General features: G+C 35.3%; 1 long non-coding RNA gene across 1 annotated transcript in view; it reads left to right on the forward strand.

Moving 5' to 3' along the window:
* Positions 1–14,631, forward strand: part of LOC309644419 — a 175,788-nt gene extending 161,157 nt beyond the window's left edge. The window contains exon 2 of the long non-coding RNA XR_014254414.1: positions 12,332–14,631. This is a non-coding gene — a long non-coding RNA (uncharacterized lncRNA). The remainder of the gene's footprint in view (positions 1–12,331) is intronic.
* The last annotated feature ends 9,012 nt before the right edge of the window (positions 14,632–23,643 follow it).

Here is a 23,643-nt window from a genome sequence, read left to right on the forward strand (position 1 = left end):
TTGTGTATGTATCTATTGTAGATTTTCAGTTTGCCATTACCATAAGGTTTTGATATAGCAGTTTATATATTAACAAGATTGTTTTAAGTTGCTGGTCTTTTAATTTCAAACGAATTTCCAATATCCTGTATTTGTTCTCTCCTCTTCTTAAAATTGTTGGTTTTCATATCATATTTGTGTGCAGGTAATTTCCTACTTCTACTGTATGTTTACCTTTATCAGTGGCTTTTTCCATTTGTATTTTTTTATTTCTAATTATGATCTTTTCTTTCCTGCCTAGAGAAGTTCTTTTAGCATTTGTTGCAAAGCAGGTCTGGGACTGCTGAATTCTCTTAGCTTTCATTGTCTGCAAAGGTTTTGATTGCCCCATTGAATCTGAATGAGAGTCTTGTTGGCTAGAATATTCTTGGTTGTAGGTGCTTCTCTTTCATCACTTTAAATATACCTTGTTACTCCCTTCTGGCCTGCAGGTTTTCTGCTGAGAAATCAGCTGATAACCTTATGTGAATACCCTTTTATGTTATTTGTTGCTTTTCCATTGTTGCTTTTAATATTTTTTCTTTGTCTTTAATTTTTGTCTATTTGATTAGTAAGTGTCTCATTGTGTTTATCCTGTCAGGGACTCTCTGCACTTCCTAGACTTATGTGACTGTTCTTTTTCCTATGTGAGCGAAGTTTTCAGCTATTAACTTTTCAAATATTTTCTCAGGTCTTTTCTCTCTCTCTTCTCTTTCTGGGACCCCTAAAATGCAAATTTTGATGTGTTTAATGTTGTCCCTGAGGCCTCTTTTACTGTCCTCATTTCTTTTCATTCTTTTTTATTTATTCTGTTCTGTGGCAGTGGTTTCCATCATTCTGTCTTCCAGCTCATTTATACGTTCTTCTGCCTCAGTTATTCTCCTATTGATTCCTTCTATTGTATTTTTCATTTCAGTTATTGCATTGTGCATCTCTGTTTTTTGTTCTTTAGTTCTTCTAGGTCTTTGTTAAACATTTCTTTTATCTTCTCAATCTGCCTTCATTCTTCTTCCGAGATCTTGTATCATCTTTACTATCATTACTCTGAATTCTTTTTCAGGTAGATTGCCTATGTCCACTTCATTTAGTTCTTCTGGGGTTTTATCTTGTTCCTTCTTCTGGAAAATATTCCTCTGCTGTCTCATTTTGTCATACTTCCTGTGATTGTGGTTTTCCTTCCACAGTTTGCAGAGTTGTAGTTCTTCTTGCTTCTGCTGTCTGGCCCCTTGTGGGTGAGGTTGTCTAAAAGGCTTGAGCAGGCTCTTGGGTGGGAGAAACTGGTTCCTGCCCACTGGTGTGTGGAGCTCTGTCTTGTCCCTCTGGTGAGCTAGGCCATGTAAAGGGGTGTGTTTAGCAGGCAGCTGTGTGCTCAGGACAACTTTAAGCAGCCTGTCTGCTGATGGGTGTGGCTATGTTCCTGCTCCGTTGGTTATTTTGCCTAAGGTTCCCAGAACTGGGGCCTAAGGCTGTTGGGTGGGGCCAGGTCTTCATGGGAAAATGGCAGCCTCCCAGAAAACTCACACCAATGAGTACTCCTCAGAACTATTGCCACTAGTGTTTTTATCCCTGCAGTGAGCCACACCTGTCCCCCACCTCTGCAGGAGACCCTCCAATACTAGCAGGTTAATTTGGATCAGTGTCTTATGAGGTCACTGCTTTTTTCCCTGTGTCCTGGTGCACACAATGTCTTGTGTGGAGTTTATGTTTCCCTGAGTCCTGTGGAATTCCTGCTCTCAAATCCTACTGGCTTTCAAAGCTAGATTCTCTGGTGGCTACTGCTCCCATTGCCAGACCCCCAGGCTTGGGAGCCTAACATAGGGCTCAGGACTTTCACTTCTGTGGAAGAACTTCAGTGGTATAATTATTTTCCAGTTTATGGGTTACAGGCACAACAAGTACGGGGTTTGATTTTATTGTGATTGTGCCCCTCCTACCATCTTGTTGTGGCTTCTTCTTTGGATGTAGGGTAACATTTTTGGTTGGTTCTAGCATTTTTTATCAATGGTTGTTCAGCAGTTAGTTGTGGTTTTTTTCATAAGAAGAGGTAAGCTCATGTCCTCCTAGTCCTCTATCTTGTCTCTAAACATCAAATTTACTGTATCTTTACCACAGTTTTTAACTCAGCATTCTAAAAATGTTCTTCAATTATTCTAAACTTTTACTGAAAAATTTTATTTCAGCAATTATATCTTTACTCTCCATGATTTTTAAAATTTGATTACTATAGAAATCTATCCTTTTATGTACAAAATTCTCAAATTTCTCTGAGCATGTTAATTTTTTGAGTTTTTCAATTTATTTCTATGTTCTGCATTATTAGGTTCCTCCAAGGTAACATATTGGTTTACTTTTTTTTGTATTTCTTTGCTTTTGTGTTGCTAGTTTTACTCAAAATCTGGAATATGGAGCAGCTTGATCATATTTTCCTATTAATGTATAAGGTACTGTGATAATTATTAAATGGCTACCATGAATTTCCTCTGATTTAATTGGTCTCTTCTAAATAAGTGGTTCATCATGAATTCTCATGGTTAAGGGGTGTATGTGAAGTGGGTCAAGGGATGGGTAAAATGATTAGTCACCAGATTAGCTTCATGTTTGTTTCATAAGATTAGATCAAGATAGAAGACTCTCTCAACAAATGACTCACTCACAAAATGATGGAATGTCTTTATACATCTGATTTGTGTCTAAGTAAATTTGTGTGTCTATATAGGTGGGCGGCGACAGCTACATCAACTGGCAACTTTAATATTAGGATACATTAGTTGGAGCACATAGGCAGACTACACATCAAATATTGAAATGAGCAAAGCTCAGAAATCTTCAAATTTGATCAAATTATTTATTTTTGCAATGTTTTTTCTTCTTTAACCTGTATATGTGGTGAATGATATTAATTGTCTAACCACTTTAAACTAATTTTACATTCCTAGGATAGAATAAATGCTACAGCTAAAGCTGCAATAATGTTGCTAATATTTTATTTATAATTTGTATGCTTATGTTCAAGTGTTAAATGAGCTTGTGATTTTCCTTTTTTTTTAAGGTCACCATCTAGTTTTGCTGTCTTCATACATTGCACTATATATATATACACATATAATATATATATATAAAATATATACATATATTATATATATATTTATATACATCACTCATTTTCCCCATTTGTTAGAGTTTGTATTAAAATTAATATTATTTACTAAATAAGATTATTTATTACTTGCATTTTTCTTAAACTAATAAGTAAAATTATTTGTTTACAGTTTTTACATTTGGGGGGCAGGTGGGGGAAGTGGGAACATATAGTAAGGCAAAGATTGTCACCATTCTTTTTTCTCCTTTTTTTTACTTATGGAAAATATATATAACAAAGTATGTCATTTTAATAATTTTTAAGTGTACAATTTAGTGTCATTAATTATATTTACTGTGCTGTGCCAAAACTATTTCATCACCCCAAACAGAAAATTTGTAGCCATTAAGAATAACTCCCCATTGCCCACTACTTCAGGTCCTGGTAACCTCTAATATACTTTCTGTCTCTATGACTTTTTCTATTCCAAGTATTTAATACAGATAAAATCATACAATATTTTTCTCTGTGTTCAGCTTATTTCATTTAGCATCAAATTGTCAAGATCCATTATTTTGTAGCATGTATCATAGTTTCATTTCTTTTGATGACTAAATAATATTCCATTGTATGTTTATATGACATTTTGTTTATCCATTCATCTGTTGATGGACATTTGGATGTTTCTACTGTTTGGTTCTTGTGCACAATGAACATTGGTATAAAAGTATCTGTTGAGTCCTTGTTTTCAATTATTTTGAGTATATATCTAGGAGTGGAATTGTTAGGTTATAAGCTAATTCTATGTTTAGCTTTTTAAGAAATCAAAAACTGCATCCATGGTAGCTGCACCATTTTACAATCCCATTAGCAATGTATGAGAGTTCACATTCATCCAAATCTTTGCTAACACTTGTTATTTTCTGGGTTTTCTTTTGTTTCTTAAAAAATTACAGCCACCTAGTACGTGTGAAGTAATATTCCACTGTAGTTTTGATTTGCATTTTCCTAATGACTAAAATTATTGAGCATCTTTTCATATGCTTATTGGCAATTTATTTAAATTATTTGCCCATCTTTCAATTGTGTTGTTTGTCTTTTTGTTGGTGAGTTGCATTGTTTCTTTATTTATTCTGAATATTAGACTCTTATTGGATACAGTATTTGTAAATTTTTTTATTCAATGGGTTGTCCTTTCACTATATTATTAGCTTTACTTGATGCACAAAACAAATTTACATGAAGCTCAATTTATCTATTTTTGTTGTTGTTGTTCCTCATTCTTTTGGTGTTATATCTCTGAATACATTGCCACCTCTAAGGTCATGAAGACCAATTCATGTTCTCTTCTAAGAGTTTTTAAATTTTACCTCATAATTAGGTTATTGAACCATTTTGACTTAATTTTTTATATGATATTGATAGAGGTCCAGACTCATTCTTTGCATGTAGAAATCTCATTATCTGAGAACTAGTTTTTAAGAGATTATTATTTTCCCATTGAATGGACTTGGCACCCATATCAAAAATAAGTTGATCATAGATGTATGGGTAGATTATTACTATTATTTAATGGTTATAAAATAATCCAAATGTTCTCTTTTGGTATTTTATTAATCAGAAGGATCTAAGTCAGCAACTCTAGGATATTATCCATTGTTATCAGTTAAAATAATTTTCTCTCCTTCTTTGTAATTTCATACTGAAGTGATATGCTGTGACTTCTTATTATCTTCCAAATATCCTAATTCATTTAAATATTTTACAATTATTTTTCTTCCTCTGATTAATTTTGTGACTTTGGGAGCAAAAATTAGAGTTCCTTACAAGGAAGAGAGCTCTGTCAAGTGCTGCAGAATCCTAACACACCAATGAGACAAAACTAGTATTAAGACTGAACCAGAAAGAGATCAGATCTTACAAAGTCTGAATCCATCTTCAAATTATTCAATTAAGATATTTTCCCAAAACCCAATTTCCTGAAAAGAGCAAAATTAAGTCTTCTACTAAGAAAGATAACATGAGGGAGGTGGCAAAGATGAACACGCTTTCTCCCACAATTAAAATTACTTACAGAGCAACTATCTATGAGAATGACCTGAAAACCAGCAGAAAATATTTTCCATAACTAAAGACATGGAGAAGAAACCATGAGATGAGTAAGAAAGGTGAAGACATGGTATAGTTAGGACCCACAACCCTGGGCTGGCAACACACAAATAGGAGGGATATCACAATTTTAGAGGGTCTCCCCAAGAATTGAAAGGTTTGAGTCCCACATTGGGCTGACAGCCTGCAGATCCTGCCTGATGAAGATGAATCCCTCAAAAGTTTGGCTTTGAAAGCCAGCAAGGCTTATGTTCAGGAGAGCCAGATGTCTTGGGAAACAGAGACTCCACTCTTAAAGATCAAGCACAAAATCTTACACACTCTGACTTTCAGTACAGAGGCAGTGGATTGAAAGGAACCTGGGTTAGACCCACTTGCTGATCTTTGAGGGCTGCCTAGAGACTCAGGAGACAACTGACACTCCCACTGGGGATGGAGAGGCTGTCAGTAGCCATTTTTGGGAGCTCATATTATGGCAATAACACCAGCACTGGCAAGCAACATTTTGGAATCCTGCATCTAGCCCATTAGAGCCTGGGACATAGCTTCACTCACCAGCAGGCCAGCCCCAGTGCTGAATCCCCCATTCCAAGACACTCAACCAACCCTGCAGGGAAACTAACCTTCCCTCCAGTAGGTCCATAGACACGACATGAGGCACGGCCTTACAGCCAAACAAGTTGAAAGCCAGGCCCACCTACCAGCATGCTTGCAGGAGTCAGCCCCACCACAACAGAAGGGCCCACACAGCCCACATAGGGGGCGCCTATAAAGCATATAGATAATCAGCTGACTTTTCAGCAGAAACTTTGCAGGCAAGAAGGGGTGGCACAATATATTCAGTGTTGAAAGAAAAAAACAAAAAAAATAAACAAACAAAAACACAAAAACTAACAACTAAGAATATTTTACCTGGCAAGTTTTTCATTCAGAATATGAAGAGTTTTATATATAAACAAAATTTGGTTCTTTGTAAAGATAAAGAAACTGATAAACTTTTAGATAGATTCATCAAGGAAAAAAGAGAGAGGATCCAAATAAATAAAATCAGAAATGAAAGAGGAGAAATTACAATGGACACTACAGAAATACAAAGGATTACAGGAGATTACTACAAAAAATTCTATGCCAATAAAATGGACAACTAAGAAGAAATGGATAAATTACTAAAAACATACAATCTCTCAAGACTAAATCAGGAAGAAATAGAAAATATGAACAGAAAAATGAAAATATGAACAGTTAGGAGCAATGAAATTGGATCAGTAATCAAAAAAAAAAATTCTCAACAACCATAAATGCAGGACCAGATGGCTTCACAGGTGAATTCTACAAAGCAAATAATTAACTCTTATCCTTCTTGAACTATTCCAAAAATTGAAGATAAGGAACATTTCCAAATGAATTCTACAAGGCCAACATCACCCTGATACCAAAACCAAAGACACCACTCACACACAGAAAAATTACTGATGAACATGGATACAAAAATCCTCAACAAAATATTTGCAAACCAACTTCAGCAATACATTAAAAGAATTATACACTACAATCTAGTAAGATTTACCCCATGGATGTAAGGATAATTTGATATCCACAGATCAATCAATGTGATATACCATATTAAGAAATGAAAGAATAAAAATATAAGATCATCTCAAATATGCAGAAAAAAGCTTTTAATAAATTCAATATTAATTTATAATAAAACATAGAAAAATGGGTATAGAGGCAAAATACCTCAACATGATGACACATACGATAAAGCCACAGCCAACAACATAGTCAATGTGAAAAGGTGAACGTTTTTTCTCTAAGGTCAGGAATAAGAAAAAAATGCATACTCTTGCCACTTTTATTTAACACAGTATTGGAAGTCCAAGCCACAGCACTCAGACAACAAAAAAAATAAAAAGCATTCAAATTGGAAGGAAAGAATTAAAACTGTCACTATTGGCAGATGACATGACACTATCATAGAAAACCCTAAAGTCTCCACCAAGAAAACTATTAGGACTGATAAATGAATTCTGTAAAGTTGCAGGATACAAGGTTAATATACAGAAATGTGTTGCTTCTGTATACTCTAATAATGAACTACCAGAGAGAGAAAGCACGTATACTCTGAAAACTATAAAACACTGATGAGAGAATTTGAAAATGATAAAAAGAAATAGAAAGATAGCCCATGTCCCTGGATGGAAAGAATTAATATTGTTAGAATGAGCATATTACCCAAAGCAATCTATAAATTTAATACAATCCTTAGCAAAATACCCCAAACGTTTTTCACAGAACAATATCAAATAATCCTAAAATTTATGTGGAACCGGAAAAGATCCTGAGTTGACAAAGCAATTTTGAGAAAAAAAAAACAAAGCTGGAGGTATAAAACTCCCTTTCTTTGGACTATACTACACTGCTACAGTAATCAAAACAGCATGGAATTGGTACAAAAACAGACAAATAGATCAGTGGAACAGAATAGAGAGCTCAGAAATAAACCCACACACTGATGTTCAATTAATCTATGACAAAGGAGGCAAGAATATGCAATGGAGAAAAGACAGTGTCTTCAATAAGTGGGCTGGTAAAACAAAACAGCTACATGTAAAAGATAAGATTAGAACATTTCCACACACCATATACAAAAAAACCCTCAAAATTGATTAAAGGCCCAACTGTAAGACTTAAAACCAAAAAATTCTTACAAGAGAACATAGGCAAAACACTCTTTGACATAAAACATAGCAATAATTCTTTTTTTTTTTTGTGGCTGAGTCACATGACTTCTTTAATGAAATGCTTAATATGCATCATTGCGTTTATACTTATAAGCATTAAACAAAAGTAAATTTTTTTCTTTGATATTTTCTTAATTTCTTAAAATTCAATAAATATTGTAGGATTGTTTTTTAGTTTTATCATGAGCTTTGAATCTTAAATATATAATAAATTCTACAAAATTAGTAGGGGGGTGTATAGTGGATGAACAAGAGAAATATTTTTATTTATTTATTTATTTTTATTTTTATTTTATTTATTTATTTTTTTAAATAAGAGGAATTTTCCCATTCACTTTTTTAAAAAATTATTTATTTTTATTTATTTATTTATTTATGGCTGTGCCGGGTCTTCATTTCTGCGCGAGGGCCTTCTCTAGTTACGGCAAGCGGGGGCCACTCTTCATCATGATGCGTGGGCCTCTCACTATCACGGCTTCTCTTGTTGTGGAGCACAGGTTCCAGACTCGCAGGCTCAGTAATTGTGGCTCACGGGCCTAGTTGCTCCATGGCATGTGGGATCTTCCCAGACCAGGGCTCGAACCCGTGTCCCCTGCATTGGCAGGCAGATTCTCAACCACTGCGCCACCAGGGAAGCCCTATTTTTATTTTTTTACACTTGCATTATATCACCATTATACCTCTTCAAATTTACTTTAATAACAATGATACTGCCTTCTTGTTTGTTTGGTTTTTTAACATCTTTATTGGGGTATAATTGCTTTACATTGGTGTGTTAGTTTCTGCTTTATAACAAAGTGAATCAGGTATTCATATACATATATCCCCATATCTCCTCCCTCTTGTGTCTCCCTCCCATCCTCCCGATACCATCCCTCTAGGTGGTCACAAAGCACCAAGCTGAACTACCTGTGCTATGTAGCTGCTTCCCACTAGTTATCTATTTTACATTTGGTATTGTATATATGTCCATGCCACTCTCTCACTTTGTCCCAGCTTACCCTTCCCTCTCCTGGTGTCCTCAAGTCCATTCACTATATCTGTGTCTTTCTTCCTGTCCTGCCCCTAGGTTCTTCAGAACCTTTTTTTTTTTTTTTTTTTACATTCCATAAATATGTGTTAGCAAAATGTATTTGGTTTTCTCTTTCTGACTTACTTCACTCTGTATAACAGACTCTAAGCCATCCACCTCACTACAAATTACTCAATTTCATTACATTTATGGCTGAGTAATATTCCATTGTATATGGGTCACATTTTTTTATCCAATCATCTGTCGATGGACACTTAGGTTGCTTCCATGTCCTGGCTATTGTAAATAGAGCTGCAATGAACATTGTGTTGCATGTGTTTTTTGAAGTATGGTTTTCTCTGGGTTTATGCCCAGGAGTGGGATTACTGGGTCATATGGTAATTCTATTTTTAGTTATTTGAGGAACATCCATACTGTTCTCAAAAATGGCTGTATCAATTTACATTCCCACCAACAGGGCACGAGGGTTCTCTTTTCTCCATACCCTCTCCAACATTTATTGTTTGTTGATTTTTTGAGGATAGCCATTCTGACTGGTGTGAGGTGATACCTCATTGAAGTTTTGATTTGCATTTCTCTAATGAATACTGACTTTGAGCATCCTTTCATGTGTTTGTTGGCAAGCTGTATATCTTCCTTGGACAAATGTCTATTTAGGTCTTCTATGTGTTTTTGGATTGCACTGTTTTTTTTTTCTTTCATATTGAGCTGCATGAGCTGCTTGTAAATTTTGGAGATTAATCCTTTGTCAGTTGCTTCATTTCCAAATATTTTCTCCCATTCTGAGGGTGTCTTTTCGTCTTGTTTATGGTTTCCTTTGTTGTGTAAAAGCTTTTAAGTTTCATTTGGATCCATTTTTTAATTTTTGTTTTTATTTCCATTTCTCTAGGTGGTGGGTCAAGAAGGATCTTGCTGTGATTTATGTCATAGAATGTTCTGCCTATGTTTTCCTCTAAGAGTTTTACAGTGTCTGGCTTACATTTAGGTCCTTAATCCATTTTGAGTTTATTTTTGTGAAAGGTGTTAGGTAGTTTTCTAATTTCATTTTTTTACATGTAGTGGTCCACTTTTCCCAGAACCATTTACTGAAGAGGCTGTCTTTTCTCCATTGTATATTCTTGCCTCTTTTAACAAAACTAAGGTGACCAGAAGTGCGTGGGTTTATCTCTGGGCTTTCTATCCTGTTCCATTGATCTATATTTCTGTTTTTGTGTCAGTACCATACTCTCTTGATTACTGCAGCTTTGTAGTATAGTCTGAAGTCTGGGAGCCTGATTCCTCCAGCTCCGTTTTTCTTTCTCAATATTGCTTTGGCTATTCGGGGTCTTTTGTGTTTCCAAACAAATTGTGAAATTCTTTGTCCTGATTCTCTGAAAAATGTCATTGGTTGTTTGATAGAGATTGCATTGAATCTGTAGATTGCCTTGGGTAATATAGTCATTTTCACAATGTTGATTCTTCCAATCCAAGGACATGGTATATCTCTCCATCTATTTGTATCATCTTTAATTTCTTTCATCAGTGTCATAGGTTTCTGCATACAGGTCTTTTGTCTCCTTAGGTAGGTTTATTCCCAGGTATTTTATTCTTTTTGTTGCAATGGTAAATGGGAGTGTTTCCTTAATTTCTCTTTCAGATTTTTCATCATCAGTGTATAAGAATGCAAGAGGTTTCTGTGCATTAATTTTGTATCCTGCTACTTTACCAAATTGATTGATTAGTTCTAGTAGTTTTCTGGTAACATCTTTAGGATTCTCTTTGTATAGTATCATGTCATCTGCAAACAGTGACAGCTTTACTTCTTCTTTTCCAATGTGGATTCCTTTTATTTCTTTTTCTTCTCTGATTGCTGTGGCAAAAACTTCCAAAACTATGTTGAATAATAGTGGTGACAGTGGACAACTTTGTCTTGTTCCTGATCTCAGAGGAAATGGTTTCAGTTTTTCACCATTGAGAATGATGTTGGCTGTGGGTTTGTCATATATGGATTTTATTATGTTGAGGCAAGTTCCCTCTATGCTTACTTTCTGGAGGGTTTTTATCATAAATGTGTGTTGAATTTTGTCAAAACCTTTTTCTGCATCTTTTGAGATAATCATTTGGTTTTATCTTTCAATCTTTTAATATGATGTATCACATTGATTGATTTGTGTATATTGAAGAATCCTTGCATTCAAGGGATAAAACTCACTTGATCATGGTGTATGATCCTTTTAGTGTACTGTAGGATTCTGTTTGCTAGTATTCTGTTGAGGATTTTTGAATCTATGTTAATCAGTGATATTGGCCTGTAGTTTTCTTTCTTTGTGACATCTTTGTCTGGTTTTGGTATCAGGTTGATGGTGGCCTCATAGAATTAGTTTGGGAGTGTTCCTCCATCTGCTATATTTTGGAAGTTTTTGAGAAGGATAGGTGTTAGCTCTTCTCTAAATGTTTGATAGAATTCAGCTTTGAAGTCATCTGGTCCTGAGCTTGCGTTTTTTGGAAGATTTTTAATCACAGTGTCAATTTCAGTGCTTGTGATTGGTCTGTTTATATTTTCTATTTCTTCCTGGTTCAGTCTCAGAACGTTGTTCTTTTCTAAGAACTTCTCCATTTCTTCCAGGTTGTCCATTTTTTGGACATATTCTTGCTTGTAGTAATTTATCATGATGCTTTGTATTTCTGCATTGTCAGTTGTTATTTTTCCTTTTTCATTTCTAATTCTATTGATTTGATTCTTCTCCCTTTTTTTCCTGATGAGTCTGGCCAATGGTTTATGAATTTTGTTTATCTTCTCAAAGAACCAGCTTTTAGTTTTATTTATCTTTGCTATTGTTTCATTCATTTCTTTTTCATTTATTTCTGATCTGATCTTTATGATTTCTGTCCTTCTGCTAACTGGAGTTTTTTCTCCTTCTTTCTGTAATTGCTGTAGGGGTAAGTTTAGGTGGTTTATTTGAGATCTTTCTTGGTTCTTGAGGTAAGATTGTATTGCGATAAACTTCCCTCTTAGAACTGCTTTTGCTGCATCCCATAGGTTTTGGGTTGTCGTGTTTTCATTGTCATTTGCTCTAGGTAGTTTTTGATTGCCTCTTTGATTTCTTCAGTGACCTGTTGGTTATTTAGTATTGTATTGTTTAGCCTCCATGCATTTGTATTTTTTACAGATTTTTTCCTCTAATTGATATCTAGTCTCATAACATTGTGGTCAGAAAAGATATTTGATACAATTTCAATTTTCTTAAATTTCCCAAGGCCTCATTTGTGACCCAAGATATGATCTATCCTAGAGAGTATTCCAAGAGCACTTGAGAAGAAAGTGTATTCTGTTGTTTATGGATGGAATGTCCTATAAATATCAATTAGGCCCATCCTGTTTAACGTATCATTTAAAGCTTGTGTTTCCTTATTTATTTTCATTTTGGATGATCTGTCCATTGGTGAAAGTGGGGTGTTAAAGTCCCCTACTATGATTGTGTTACTGTCGATTTCCCCTTTTATGGCTGTTAGCATTTGCCTTATGCATTGACGTTTTCCTATTTTGGGTGCATAAATATTTACAATTGTTATATCTTCTTCTTGGATTGATCCCTTTATCATTCTGTAGTGTCCTTCTTTGTCTCTTTAATAGTCTTTATTTTAGTCTATTTTGTCTGATGTAACAATTGCTACTCCAGCTTTCTTTTGATTTCCATTTACATGGAATATCTTTTTCCATCCCCTCACTTTCAGTCTGCATGTGTCCCTACGTCTGAAGTGGGTCTCTTGTAGACAGTATATATACGGGTCTTGTTTTTGTTCCATTCAGCCAGTCTATGTCTGTTTGTTGGAGCTTTTAATCTATTTACATTTAATGTAGATATTGATATGTTTGTTCCTATTACCATTTTCTTAATTGTTTTTTGTTTGTTATTGTAGGTCTTTTCCTGTTCTTGTGTTTCCTGCCTAGAGAAGTTTCTTTGGCATTTGTTGTAAAGCTGGTTTGGTGGTGCTAAATTCTCTTAGCTTTTGCTTGTCTGTAAAGGTTTTAATTTCTCTGTCAAATCGAAGGATATCCTTGCTGGGTAGAGTAATCTTGGTTGTAGGTTTTTCCCTTTCATCACTTTAAATATGTCCTGCCACTCCCTTCTGGCTTGCAGAGTTTCTGCTGAAAGATCATTTGTTAACCTTATGGGGATTCCCTTGTATGTTATTTGTTGTTTTTCCCTTGCTGCTTTTAATATTTTTTTCTTTGTATTTAATTTTTGATATTTTGATTAATATATGTCTTGGCATGTTTCTCCTTGGATTTATGCTGTATGGGACTCTCTGCACTTCCTACACTTGATTGATATTTCCTATCCCATATTAGGGAAGTTTTCAACTATAATCTCTTCAAATATTTTCTCAGTCCCTTTCTTTTTCTCTTCTTCTGGGACTCCTATAATTCAAATGTTGGTGTGTTTAATGTTGTCCCAGAAGTCTCTGAGACTGTCCTTAATTCTTTTTATTCTTTTTTCTTTATTCTGCTCTGTGGTATTTACTTCCACTATTTTATCTTCCAGGTCACTTATCCGTTCTTCTCCCTCAGTTATTCTGCTATTGATTCTTTCCAGAGAATTTTAAATTTCATTTATTTTGTTGTTCATCATTGTTTGCCCTTTAGTTCTTCAAGGTCCTTGTTAAATGTTTCTTTTATTTTCTCCATTCTATTTCCAAGATTTTGAATCATCTTTACTATAATTACTCTGAATTCTTTTTCAGTTATACTGCCTATTTCATCTTCATTTGTTTGGTCTGGTGGGTTTTCACCTTGCTCCTTCATCTGCTTTGTGTTTCTCTGTCTTCTCATTTTGCTTAATGTATGTGGGGTCTCCTTTTTGCAGGCTGCAGGTTCGTAGTTCCTTTTGTTTTTGGTATCTGCCCCCAGTGGCTAAGGTTGGTTCAGTGGGTTGTGTAGGCTTCCTGGTGGAGGGGACTTATGCCTGTGTCCTGGTGGATGAGGCAGGATATTGTATTTCTGGTGGGAAAGACCACATCTGGTGGTGTGTTTTGGGCTGTCTGTGACCCTATTATGATTTTAGGCAGCCTCTCTGCTAATGGGTGGGGTTGTGTTCCTGTCTTGCTAGTAGTTTGGCATAGGGTGTCCAGCCTGGTAGCTTGCTGGTTGTTGAGTGGAACTGAGTCTTAGCATTGAGATGGAGATCTCTGGGAGAGCTTTCCCCATTTGATATTACTTGGAGCTGGGAGGTCTCTGGTGGACCAGTGTCCTGAACTCGGCTCTTCCACTTCAGAGACACAGGCATGACACCTGGCCGAAGCACGAAGACCCTGTCAGCCACATGGCTCAGAAGAAAAGGGAGAAAAAAGAAAGGAAGAAAAAATAAAATAAAATAAAGTTATTAAAATAAAAAATATTATTAAAATTAAAAAGTAATAAAAAAAGAGAGAAAGAAGGAAGAGAGCAACCAAACCAAAAAACAAATCCACCAATGATACCAAGCACTAAAAACTTATTTAAAAAAAAAAGGAACAGAGAGAACCCTAGGACAAATAGTAAAAACAAAGCTATACAGACAAAATCTCACAAAGAAGCATACACATACACACTCACAAAAAGAGAAAAAGGAAATATATATATATATATATATATATATATATATATATATATATATATGTGGAAGAGAGTAACCAAATCAATAAACAAATCTACCAATGATAATAAACTCTAAATACTAAACTGAGATAAACATAAGACCATAAACAAATTCGATGCAGAAAGCAGAACCCAAGTCTACAGTTGCTCCCAAAGTCCACCATCTCAATTCTGGGATGATTCGTTGTCTGTTCCGGTATTCTAGAGATGAAGGGTACATTAAGTTAGTTGTAGAGATTTAATCTGCTGCTCCTGAGGCTGTTGGGAGAAATTTACCTTTGTCTTCTTTGTTCGCACAGCTCCTGGGGTTCAGCTTTGGATTTGGCCCTGCCTCTGCATGTTGGTCACCTGATGGCATCTATTCTTCACTCATACAGCATGGGGTTAAAGTAACAGCTGATTAGGGGGCTCTGGCTCGCTCAGGTCAGGGGTAGGGAGGGGTACAGAATGCGGGGTTCACCTGCAGTGGCAGAGGCCAGCATGATGTTGCAAGAGCCTGAGGTGCACTGTGTGTTCTCCTCAGGAAGTTGTCCCAGGACCACAGGACCCAGCCAGTTGCAAGCTGCATAGGCTCCCAGGAGGGGAGGTGTGGATAGTGACCTGTGCTTGCACATAGGCTTCTTGGTGGCTTCAGCAGCAGCCTCAGCATTTCATGCCCATCTCTGGTGTCTGCGCTGATAGCCACAGCTCACACCCATCTCTGGAGCTCTTTTAGACATGGCTCTGAAGCCCCTCTCCTTGCACGCCCTGAACCTATGGTCTGTTGTTCCTTAGGCAGTTCTGCACTTTTTCCCAGACTCTTTCCCAGCCAGCTGTGGCACACTAGCCCCCTTCACTCTGTGTTCATGCAGCCAACCCCAGTCCTCTCCTTGGGATCTGGTCTCCAAAGTCAGAGACTCAGCTCTTAACCCCCACCCGCCCTGGCTGGTGAGCAGACAAGCCTCTTAGGTTGGTAAATGCTGGTCGGCACTGATCCTCTGTGCAGGAATCTCTCCGCTTTGCCCTCTGCACCCCTACGGCTGCACTCTCCTCCGTCGCTCCAAAACTTCCACCCCACCACCTCCCGTCTCTGCCAGTGAAGGGGTTTCACTGTGTGTGGAAACTTTTCTTCCTTCACAGCTCCCTCCCAGAGGTACAGGTCCTGTCCCTATTCTTTTTCTTTTTTCTTTTGCCCTACCCAGGTATGTGGGGAGTTTCTTGCATTTTGGGAAGTCTGAGGTCTTCTGCTAGAGTTCAGTAGGTGTCCTGTAGGAGTTGTTCCACATGTATATGTATTTCTGATGTATTTGTGGGGAGGAAGCTGATCTCCATGTCTTACTCCTCTGCCCTCTTGAAGGTCTCTCCCATAGCAATATTTTCTTGGATTTTTTTTCAATTAATTCCCTAAGACAAAAGAAGTAGAAATAAAAATAAACAAATGAGACCTAATTAAGCTCAAAAGCTTTTGCACAGCAAAAGAAACCATTGACAGAATGAAAAGACAACCTACTGAATGGGAGAACATATTTTCAAATGGTGTGATCAATAAAAGGTTAATATCCAAACTATATAAAGAGCTCATACAATTCAAAATCAAAAAAAAAAAAAAAAAACTACCCAATTAAAAAACGAGTAGAAGAGCTGAATAGACATTTTCCAAAGAAGATATACAGATGTCCATAGGCACATGAAAAAATGCTCAAAATCACTAACAGGCAAATCAATACCATGATGAGATATCACTTCCCACCTGTCAAAATGGCTATAATCAAAAAGTCTACAAATAACAAATGTTGGTGAAAATGTGGAGAAATCTGAACTGTAAAACACTGCTGGTGGGATTGTAAATTGTTGCAGTCTGTATGAAAAATATTACTGGGTTTCCTCAAAATACTAAAAATAGAACTAGCACAAGATCCAGCAACTCCACTGTTGGGTATAAATCTGAAAAACAAAAGAAAACACTAATTCCTAATTCAAAAATATACATCCACCCCAATGTTCATAGCTGTATTATTTACAATAGCCATGATATGGAAGCAACCTAAGTATCCATCAACAGGTGAATGGATAAAGAAGATGTTTTATATATATAAACATTTATAATACATAACCCAAAAAGTACTGTTATCCAGAATATTAAAAATAAAAAGCTATGAATTTGTAAGATGACAATCCCATAGGAAGATGAGCAAAATATTTGAACAGAATATGCACACAAGAGTCTATCCAAATGGACAAACGTCAAATGAAAAAGTGCTCAACCTCATTAGTCATCAAAGAAATGCAAGTTAAAACCACATTGAAATACTACTAAGCATGTTTCAGGATGGCTAAAATGTAAAGATTGACAATAGTAATGTTGACAAAAATATGGATTAACCAGAGTCTCAAATCTTCCTGGTAGTAAAGTATATTGGTAGATGTCATTTAGAAAATAGTTGGGTATTTTATATGAAGTTGAAGGTATTCAATCATCATAACCCACCAATCCTAGCACAATGACCCAACAATATGCATATGTACAGTATCATTAATAGTAGCATTGTTTGTAATAGCTGATTACTGAAAATATTTGAAATCTATTAGTGGAAACAAAATGCCCATCAACAGTAGAATGGATAAATAAATTTCTATTTATTCAATTTCTTACATTTTATATAGCAAGGAAAATGAGTGAACTACTACTACAAAAAAAAACATGATAAGGAAAAAATATCCAAATGCAAAAATAAAAAATACATATTATGTGCTTTCCTTCAAGTTCAAAAGCAAAGAAATCTAGAAATAAAGTTGTGGGGTTAGTTACTGGAAGGAGGCATAAAGAATGTTTCTACAGTGTTGTGATTATTCTGTGTGTGTTTTTTTTTTAATTTGAGTTGTGGTTACATGAGTATATTTACTTTGCTGTAATTTTTTGTATTGTGTGTTTAAGATTCGTGCACTTTTCTGTGTTTATGCTGCACATAAGATAGTATTAACGGATAGGTTGAACTCACTTTTCCACATCTCCAATCTACTGGAATGAGGACTCAGGAGGAAATTTATTAAAGTCATGAAATTGTTTAAAAATAAAATATAACTTAGATACACATTAGAGTTAGGTGTATAGAGGATTGTAACAACTATATTGTAATATTCTGTTGCTGTCTCATATTACCTCTCCTATTAGCACTGTTTTTATGAACTTTTTCCTTCTTTTCTTTCATTTCAAGATATTCTTATTAAGGGAGGAACGTAAATATACCTCCATCTTAAAAAAAGCACTTAAGACCAAAATTCTCTTCTAACTCTATTATTTATATTGAGAATACATTAATTTGAATAGTTTCCTATTACTTAATGAATGTGCTCTTGCCATATAAACAATGATATATTTATGTCTAACTTAGCAATATTACTTTTCTTTTCTTCTCTGAAAATTTGCTAAGTTCCTTCCTGTTCTGGACTTTCATGCTTGAGCATATGCTGCCCTCTGCCTGGAATACTTCCCCTTCAGTATCTGCCTAGCCAGGTACTAGTCAGCTTGCAGATTTCAATTTATGTGTTACCTCTCTCTGTGATAGGATCTCTTTGTGTCCTGATTTATTTAGTGACAATTCTCATATTAATATATAACCTCTTAAACACTCCTGAAATGAGGACTCAGGTCTGTTAATAATCAATCACAAACATAAGGGCAAGCAAAATGCCTTGTTCTTGGTAGATGCTCATATATTTATTTAACAAATGAATGTTAAGGAAGGTAACCAATTAAGACAGTGTTTAAATATAAGTAACAAAAAACTGATGAACTGTGGCTTAAAATATAGGAGTTTACTTTTCTCACAAAAATTGTCTGGGAGTAGGCAGTGTTGTCAATGGTTCACTGGCTCAGCAATGCTCTCAAGGTTTTAGATTCTATCTTTCCTCTCTAACATCCATAGCATCATGGATTTTATTGCTCATGTATGTCCCTTCACATGAGATTTCAAGATGGCTGCCACAGGTCCAGACATCCTGATATTTCCAAGCCCAGATGGAGGGTGCATGTAACCAAGAAAAAAAAAAAATTCCAGAAACCCCCAGAAAATGTCATTGCCCAAAATTGGGTCATATTATCACCCCTGGCTACAAAAGATGATGAGAGAATCAGTATATCACTCTTTCATATTGTATAGTAGGAGATGGATAAGAGAGATAATAATTGGGAATGTGCTTTGGGTTAATCAGCAAACCTTGTCTTCTAAAAAGTGCAAATGTAGATTTCATGTATCGATGTAAACATATAGTAAAGTTTATAAGTACTTAGTGGTGGATTGATGGATTTTCAGTTCTTTTGTGAATATATATTCAAAACAGCATCAAGCCTACTAACTTTCCCTAAGGACAAGATCATTATTGGACAATATTCCAACCCCTTTCATGTTTAGTCACATGAATATGTCTGAAATGGTAAACCATGAAGGGGGGATAACAAGTTCCTATGAAAATAAAATAAAAGCAAAAGAAATAAAGCAAAGCATAGTGAATATATTATATATTTTGTAAAAACTGCTTTTTCTCTATATGTGAATAAATATATTATTATATATTTATAAAAGTTATTTTAATGGACATATTATATAGTTTATGTTTATTATTTCCTAGGATACATTTTCAAAATCAACTGACTTTATACTATTTTGAATAACATTATCAAATTGCAGGCCAGAAAGATTTTACTGAGATAGCTTCCCACTGAGTGGCCAATTTTGTATATTATAGCCTATTCCTTTTTTCTCATTTTTACAAATTTTATTTGGGAAAAATACATATAACTAATGATATAGTTTGAATATAACTGAATTTAGGCATGGCTAAACATTTACCCATGTGTTAATGACTTTTAGTAAACTTCATGAGATCAATGAGTTTGACTGTATACTACTATCCATTTCAAGATCTATCATAGAGCAAAGCAAATAGTGAATAGTTAATATATATTTACTGAATAAATCATTAAATATATTAATTTGTTCTTTTTCTAATTGCTTATTTATATCTTAGAACCACTTTTCTCTATTGAAATATTTATTATTTTATTTTCCTTTTTAAAATGAAATATATTTTATATATTTTCCAACTTATCCCCTTTTCATGTGTCGTAAATATTTTTCACAGACTACTTGATTTTTTTGTTGTTTACTAAAATTTATTTCTAAATAGCATAAAATTTTCCAAATTCAAAAATAACATAGAATCACAAAAATAAAATATATATAAATACCTGTATAATTTTAGTCTAATAAAATACTGACCCAAAGTCCAAAACAAAAAAAGAAAATATTAATTGATGTGGCTATATAAAAACAGTGTCCAAAATCTCACCAAAAATATGAGTTTCAAAAACAGTGACAAACAGAAAAATATATTTTGAATACCTATAAAGAAGATAGTGTTAGCAGATTTAATATGCATGAATTTCTTGATTTTTAAAAAAAAAAATTACATCCCCTTTAAATAAAGGAGAAAATTATGAAAGAGAGATTTCACAAAAGATATAATTGCCAGTGAATTATCATAATTGCCAGTGAATTATCAGCTTTACTAATAAGTGACTGAGTGAACACATTTATTCACTATTTTGGGGACTAATAAGCAGTTGGACAAAGTGTGTTGGCAGCCTCAAATATGTAGCCTCTACAGCACCACCGCACAAAGTTAGAGAGATGCACCTGGCTTTCATAAAGGGTGCCAGGAAACTAAAGGAAATGTATGAAATATAATTCACAAGTGAGGGCATGGTAAGGAAACTTTTAAGTTCTTCCTGCAGGTATGAATAGGGGATATAATTCTTTTTACCACTAAGCCTCCAGCTATTAACTATTGGATCAGTCACATAGTTCCTAAGGACAAACAGTAGTTCCCAGAAAAAATACAACCAGCCCACAAAGCCCATAATTTTTCTAATTATGCAGTGGTTTGCAAGGCCATTACACTCCCAGAGCAGGGAGTTTTATACTACTTATTGCAACCAGTGCTCTAGTTTCTTCTTCCCTGCTCTGAGAATAAGGAAACTGGGCCACTATTATACAGCATTCCTCTTTTTTTTTTAGCTTTTTTAAATATATGTATATATATATATATATACATATATTTTAACACTTTTATTGGAGTATAATTGTTTTACAATGGTGTGTTAGTTTCAGCTTTATAACAAAGTGAATCAGCTATACTTATACATATATCTGCATATCTCCTCCCTCTTGCATCTCCCTCCCACCCTCCCTATCCCACCCTTCTAGGTGGTCACAAAACACTAAGCTGATCTCCCTGTGCTATGTGGCTGCTCCCCTATATTATATTTGGTAGTGTATATATGTCCATGCCACTCTCTCACTTCATCCCAGTTTCCCCTTCCCCTTCCCCATGTCCTCAAGTCCATTCTCTATGTCTGCATCTTTATTCCTGTCCTGCCCCTAGGTTCTTCAGAACCTTTTTTTTTTTAGATTCCATATATATGTGTTAGCCTATGATATTTGTTTTCCTCTTTCTGACTTATTTCACTCTGTATGACAGACTCTAGGTCCATCCACCTCACTACAAATAACTCAATTTCATTACTTTTTTATGGCTGAGTAATAGTGCATTGTATATATGTGCCACATCTTCTTTATCTATTCATCTGTCGATGGACACTTAGGTTGCTTCCATGTCCTGGTTATTGTAAATAGAGCTGCAATGAATATGACTCTTTTTGAATTATAGTTTTTCAGGGTATATGCCCAGTAGTGGGTTTGCTGGTCATATGGTAATTCTATTTTTAGTTTTTTAAGGAACCTCCATACTGTTCTCCATAGTGGCTGTACCAGTTTACATTCCCACCAACAGTTCAAAAGGGTTCCATTTTCTCCATACCTACTCCAGCATTTATTGTTTGTAGATTTTTTGATGATGGCCATTCTGGCTGGTGTGAGGTGATACCTCATTGTAGTTTTGATTTGCATTTCTCTAATGATTAGGGATGTTGAGCATCCTTTCATGTGTTTGTTGGCAATCTGTATATCTTCTTTAGAGAAATGTCTATTTAGGTCTTCTGCCCATTTTTGAATTGGGTTTTTTGGGGTTTTTTTGATATTGAGCTGCATTAGCTGCTTATAAATTTTGGAGATTAATCCTTTGTCAGTTGCTTCATTTGCAAATATTTTCTCCCATTCTGAGGGTTATCTTTTCATCTTGTTTATGGTTTCCTTTGCTGTGCAAAAGCTTTGAAGTTTCATTAGGTCCCATTTTTTAATTTTCGTTTTTATTTCCATTTCTCTAGGAGGTGGGTCAAAAAGGATCTTGCTGTGAATTATGTCATAGAGTATTCTGCCTATGTTTTCCTCTAAGAGTTTTATAGCGTCTGGCCTTACATTTAGGTCTTTAATCCATTTTGAGTTTATTTTTGTGTATGCTGTTAGGTAGGGTTCTAATTTCATTCTTTTACATGTAGCTGTCCAGTTTTCCCAGCACCACATATTGAAGAGGCTGTCTTTTCTCCCATTGTATATTCTTGCCTCCTTTATCAAAAACAAGGTGACCATAAGTTTATCTCTGGGCTTTCTATCCTGTTCCATTGATCTATTTTTCTGTTTTTGTGTCAGTACCATACTGTCTTGATTACTGTAGCTTTGTAGTATAGTCTGAAGTCCAGAAGCCTGATTCCTCCACCTCCATTTTCCTTTCTCAATATTGCTTTAGCTAGTCGAGTTTTTTTGTGTTTCCACACAAACTGTGAAAATTTTTGTTCTAGCTCTGTGAAAAATGCCATTGGTAGTTTGATAGGGTTTGCATTGAATCTGTAGATTGCAGAGCATTCCTCTTAAATAACTACTCTTATAGTTACTTCAAAACCTGTAGAAGCTTTGAAATCACAATTTGTAAGGCAGTAATTAAGCTTTGAATATACCATCATCTTCTTCTCGAGCAGTGGATCTCAACCTTGGCTACACACTAGAATCATCTGGGCAGCTTTTGAGCACTAGAATGTCCAGGACTCTCTTCAGACAATCTCTGAGGGTTGGCAGGGACAGGTACCCAAGTATTGTTTTGCCTCTGTTTTGTTTTTAAGCTCAATAGGTGATAATGGCAGAAGATAAATGTAAAGAATATTGCTCTTATAGGGAAGGGGAGGAGTAACATTCTTCAAGATTATCTATCTATATCTATCTATCTACTGTCAATTTTCTGTTTACTATCTGCTAATAAGTAGAAAATACTTTTATCAAAATTTTAGTAAAACTAAAACTGCCTCTCACTTGTCACCAATCTCTTTCTTATTTCAGCCAATCTCTTCCATCAACAGAATCTTGTTGGTACCATCTAGCCCAAATCCACCTATATTTGAACAAAGTTGATTTTATGGACTCATTAAAGTAAGAAAGAAAACATACCATGGAGAACCATGGAATGTTTCAGTAAGAAGGTGTTAGATATGACACGATATAGGATATTGTCTTATATCAGGATTTTGAAGAGTGTTTAAGAAAGCATGGCTTTGTTCTATGCCAGATGCTATCAACAGGCAGGGTTGATTCTATTATGATTGGGTATCTCAATGAATCTTAAGAAGGAGGCAAGAGGAATAAATCAGGGTGAAAGCTGTGACTGGTGAGAAGCAGTAGCCACTCATGTTAGCCAGGAAAGATGGTTGTGGGTCATTTTTGTGGGTTGGACAGTTTTCTTGTTTTCAGCTGTAATTATATATATTATGGAGTAGACTTGTTTCTCTATTCCTCCATTTATTGTCATAGAGAAACCTTGTTTGCTGTTGGTGTTCACTGAAATTATTAATGCTCAAAAAAAGGACACTACAGTCTAGTGGTGAATGTCAGGCCAGCTTCCAATGCCAGGGGAGCTCCCACTGGTAATCCCTTGTGCCTCACTCCCTCAATCTCCATATTCTAGCCACAGTGACATTCTTGTTGGCAATTAAGCACAGAATGATTATTTTATACTATAGCCTCTGCCTTGCTGCCACTCCTGCTGGGGACATTACTTCCACAGACCTTGACATGACTTCCAACTCCCTACTCAATCTGAAGTCAATGTCAGCTCTCCA

This window comes from Balaenoptera physalus (assembly GCF_965194825.1).
Source record: "Balaenoptera physalus genome assembly, chromosome: 15".
Lineage (NCBI taxonomy): Eukaryota > Metazoa > Chordata > Mammalia > Artiodactyla > Balaenopteridae > Balaenoptera > Balaenoptera physalus.